This window comes from Macrotis lagotis, chromosome 3, assembly GCF_037893015.1.
Source record: "Macrotis lagotis isolate mMagLag1 chromosome 3, bilby.v1.9.chrom.fasta, whole genome shotgun sequence".
Classification (NCBI taxonomy): domain Eukaryota; kingdom Metazoa; phylum Chordata; class Mammalia; order Peramelemorphia; family Peramelidae; genus Macrotis; species Macrotis lagotis.
Genome location: NC_133660.1, coordinates 294,874,967 through 294,880,207, shown reverse-complemented (window position 1 = coordinate 294,880,207; position 5,241 = coordinate 294,874,967). Strand labels below are relative to the sequence as shown.

Sequence of the window (5,241 nt, the reverse complement as noted above, 5' to 3'; positions counted from 1 at the left end):
GGGAACACAATGACAAAATTCAGTTTTCATTCATCTCCAGACTGTATTACTTAATGTCTCAGACTTTCTCTGCAATACTTCCCCAGAAACCTCTTCACCCTGGAAACCACACTGGAAATATCCTCTGCCCCTATAGCCTTTTCCTCTAATGGACTGTTCTTCCCAAAAAGCTCCATTTTAAGGAAGGAATCTTGGCCAACCATAGCTTCATTTCTGTCCAGGTTAAACTCCTGAATCTCTCAGATTTTAATTATAATGCCTCAACCAGCTACCTTCATTTTCCCTTTTTCCCCTCCTCTTTTCTGCTTTTTTTTTTGTTTTGGATTCACCCATTCAAATATAAGCTCCTGGTGGGGCAGAGGGGAGAGAAGCTGTTCTTTCTACTTGTATTCAAGTATCTGGTAATTAATGCTTAATAAATGTGTATTGACTTGATTTGACTTTAAAAGTACAGAAAATGGGAGTAGCTAGGTAGAGCAGTGATTAGAGCACAGACCCTGGAGTCAGGAGGACCTAAGTTGAAATCTGATCTCAGACACTTGGTGCTTACTGTGTGACACTGGACAAGTCACTTAACCCCATTGCCCCACAAATAAATAAATAAATGATTTGAAATCATATAATAATAAAATAAATAAAATAAAAATAAAAGTATAGAAAATGAATGAGAAACCAGGTAACATCAGAAGAATATTACGATGGGCATGGGTCTTGAAAAATAGGATCAGGAAGCTAAAATTAATGAGGGGGAAACAAAGGATGAGAATAAACAGACTTTTAGTTACTTTGGGAAAGAATCAAGGAAGGGAATGGGTTCTTTACTTAGGTAGAATAGAATAGGGATAAGCAACAAAAGAGGAAAATCAGAACTGCCCAATTCTTTGAATTTTTGCTTTCTTTGCAAAGAAGAATGGCCTTTATGACAGAAATGACAGAGAAAAAAATCACTACCAGGGAGCTGATTCCCAAAATAAATGGGGGAAATGGGGGAAGAAAGATTATACTTTTCTAGACTGTTGTCTTCCCTTCTCATTTCCTATCTCCTGGCTCCCCTGGTCTTCTTCATGTTCAAACTAAAATCCTACCTTCTATAGGAAGCTTCTTATAATCTCTTTTAATTCTAGTATCTTCCCTCTATTGAGCATTTCCAATTTTCTTTTATATGTCTTGCTTGTACATAGTTGTTTTCATATGGTCTCTCCACTGAATTTTAAGTTTCTTGAGGGCAGGGACTGACTTTTTTTCTTTTCTTTATATTGATAAGCACTTAGCCCCAATTGATGCTGAGCACTAACTAATAAATGTTTATTGGTGAAATCTAAGACGCTGGGGAGCCTGCTTCTGGAAAGACATAACACTGTGTAATGGAAGGACTCAATTCAGAATGTAAACAGTCATTCTATAACTTGTTCCATTCTGCCAACTCCAATATTAAAGAGATGACTCTAGGTTGACTGAAATACTTTGCAAGCTGAATGAATCTTTCTCTCTCTTCCTTGGCTGTGATAGCAGGCAGGGCAAGGAATGGTGCAAAATATTCTGTGTCAAGAGTTCTTTTGCTCTTAATTCCTAATGACAAGTAACCCATGAGTGCATGGACCTGCTATAGCTTCTTTCCCAGTTATATCTATTCTTCCTGACTTTAAATAGAGTATTAAGTGATAGTGCGAGCTTCAAAAGGTCAGAATAGTGAGCCAGCAGAGGTCTGAAGCCAGAGGCCATGTTGAATTTTGTAGCCCAAGCCAACCCTGTAGCAAAACTTTAAGAAGTAATTTGAACAATCTAGTCCATTGGTATAAGGAGTCATCCGGCAGCTATGTTGAATTTTGGAACTGAACTTGGTGACACAGATACAATGCTTTAAGCTTCTGCCCACTATTCTCAGATATGGAGGTGGTGAAGAATGCCATCTGCTGCCCCAGAAGTTAGGGAGACATGTTTGTACTTTTGTTCTTGCTGTATCTTCCCAATAATTATCCCATTGTAAAGGCTAATTGATATTAATTGGTTAAATGGAATTAATCAATCGGTGGTCGACAGTGGAGGAACACCTAAGAAGGAAGACCCAAGCTAGTAGCCTTTGCAAAAGATTCACACACCTCTAATCCCTCACTGGTGCTCTTAAAATTCCAAGAGGGAGACCAAGCTTGTCTCACTCTAGGAATCTGACTCTTCTGGAGAATTGAGAATGACTCAAACATAGCAATCTGGGTGATGGAGTGACTCATCAGATTCAGGAAAAGTTAACAACTTCAATGAGAGAGAGTTGTGAGATGAAGATAATATAGTTTATTTGGGATATGGTGAGTTTGTCCAATTTATCTCAGACATTAAGTTGTAGATGTTAATAAGCAAGAGGTAATACAGGATTAGAACTAAGAAACAATAATATTTGTCCTTCATTTTTGTATTATTTTTTAGGGTTTTGCAAGGCAAATGGGGTTAAGTGGCTTGCCCAAGGCCACACAGCTAGGTAATTATTAAGTGTCTGAGGCCAGATTTGAACCCAGGTATTCCTGACTCCAGGGCTGGTGGTCTATCCACTGCAACACCTAGCCTCCCCCATCCTTCATTTTCAAAGGAGACCATGACATTGGGGAGGTGATGCCATCACAAGTACATGAATTGCTAAGTCACTAGCCTCCCTTTTTCCTCCAGAGCCATCTGGGTGGAGAGGCCAGATTTGAATCAGGGCAAGGGTTAAGTGAATTGCCCAAGGTCACACAGCTAGTAAGGGTCAAGTGTCTGAGGCCAGATTTGATCTCCCATCCTTCTGACTCTAAGACCAGTGCTCTATCCACTGTACCACCTAGTTACCCTAGAACTAAGAAGAGATGAGGTGGCTATGTGGATCTGGGGATCAATGGCAGAATGATAATGGAGCTCATGGGAACTAGTGCTCCCCAAGAAAAAATGTACAGAGAGAGAAAATAGGAGGACTTTAAAAGTTGGGGGGGGGCTTTCCCCCAAGATGGCGCCGAAGGCCAAGAAGGAAGCCATCGCCCCCCCAAGACAGAAGCCAAAGCCAAGGCCTTGAAGGCCAAGAAGGTGATGTTGAAGGGCGTCCACAGCCACAAAAAGAAGAAGATCCAAACCTCACCCACCTTCTGGAGACCCAAGACACTAAGGCTTCAAAGGAAGCCAAAATATCCTCGGAAAAGTGCCCCTCAGAGAAACAAGCTTGATCACTACACCATCATTAAGTTTCCCCTGACCACCGAGTCTGCTATGAAAAAGATTGAGGATAACAACACCCTGGTCTTCATTGTGGACGTCAAGGCCAACAAGCACCAAGTCAAGCAGGCCGTAAAGAAGCTGTATGACATTGGTGTGGCCAAGGTCAACACACTGATCCGGCCTGATGGAGAGAAGCCAGCCTACATCCGCCTTGCTCCAGACTATGATGCTTTAGATGTTGTCAACAAGATTGGAATCATCTAAACTGTCCAGCTGCCCTGCTTCATCACCCACAATGAAAAAGTTTTCCAGGAAAAAAAAGTTGGTGGGGGGACACTTATGGTTACAGGGCAGGACACTGATGATGATCTAGCAGAAAAGAATGAAAAGGAACATCAAACAATTAGGAAGAGAAGCTGAAGAGAGTTTCCCAAAAATTCAGGGAGAAAAAATCCAAGAGGAAGGAGGTGATCTAAAGTTTCAAATATAGGGGCGGCTAGGTGGCGCAGTGGATAGAGCACCGGCCCTGGAGTCAGGAGGCTCTGAGTTCAGATCTGACCTCAGACACTTCATAATGACCTAGTTGTGTGGCCTTGGGCAAGCCGCTTAACCCCATTCCCTTGCAAAAAAAAAAAAGCAAAAGTTTCAAATATTACAGAAAGGATCAGAAGGATGAAAACTGGCATCGGATTCAACAATTAAGATACACTGCTAATCTTAACTAGAGAAGCTTTAGTTAAGTGGTAAGATGAGAAACCAATTTGTAAAAGGATGAACAGTGAATGAGAGGAGAGAAAAATAGAAATAATGTGTATAGACAATGAAGATGTGCATTGGACAGATTATTTTGACAATTTGTGTAGGATGGTTTGGAGAGACAAGAGAATGGGTGAAGGAGAAGTAGTTGACTCTAGCAATAGTTCGTACAGAAGGTGATAAGGACCTGATCTAAGATGGCAGCAGCATCCATGGGAGAAAAGGATTATGAGATACTATGAAACAGAGCTTACCAAAGCTTATTGAATTGTTCACTCATGTCCAAATCTCCATGACCCCATTTGGGGTTTTCTCAGCAAAGACATTCAAATGCTTTGTCGTTTTCTTCTCCAACTCGTTTTACAGATGAGAAAACTGAGGGAAAGAAGATAAAGTGACTTGCCCAGGGGTTACTCAGCTTAAAAGTGTCTGAAGTTGGATTTGAAGTGAGGAAAATGAGTTTTTCTGATTCCAGGCCTGGAACTCTATCCCCAGTGCCACCTAACAACTAATTGAAAATAGAGAGTGAGGAAGAAAGAAGAGTTGAAGATGAATGAGCTAATTTAATAAGGAAGAAAAAAAAAGTCATGTCATCAACAGAAATACAAAAATGAAAGAGGCCCTGCTTCAGGAGAACAAATCATAAGTTCAATTTCAGAAATACTGAATTGGAGATACTGCTGAGAGACTCAGATAATTTCCAACAGAATGATGGTGCTCAGAAGAGAGATCAACTATACATCTGAGGGGCAGCTAGGTGGTGCAATGGATAGAGTACCAGCCCTGGAGTCAGGAGGACCTGAGTTCAAATCTGGTTTCAGACACATGATAATTGCCTAGCTGTGTGACCTTGAGCAAGTCACTTAACCCCACTGCCTTGTAAAAATTAAAAAAGCAAAAAAACAAAACTAAACATCTGAAAATCATCTACGGGGCAGCTAGATGGTGCAGTGGATAGAGCATTGGCCCTGGAGTCAGGAAGATCTGAACTGAAATCCAGCCTCAGACACTTAATGCTTGTTTTGCTGAGTGACCTTGGCAAGTCACTTAACCCTTGCAAAAACCAAAAAAGAAAATAATAATAAAGAAAAAGAAAGAAAATCATCTACATGGAGGTGGTCAGTAATGTTATGGGAGTGAGTAAGGCTCTCAAGGGGAAGAAAAAAGGAAAAAGGATTAAAATGGCGCTTGGGAAAACACAAAGGACATTCGGACTTAGGAGTTGGAAAATAAGAGGGAAAATGGCAAGTAAAGAGCCAGCTCAATAGACAGGAGAAAGAGTCCTCCAATCCTTCTATCAACCCCCTC

General features: G+C 41.0%; 1 pseudogene; it reads left to right on the top strand.

The window, feature by feature from the left end:
• Positions 1-2,971: 2,971 nt before the first annotated feature.
• Positions 2,972-3,441, top strand: LOC141516754 (large ribosomal subunit protein uL23-like; annotated as a pseudogene).
• Positions 3,442-5,241: the final 1,800 nt, after the last annotated feature.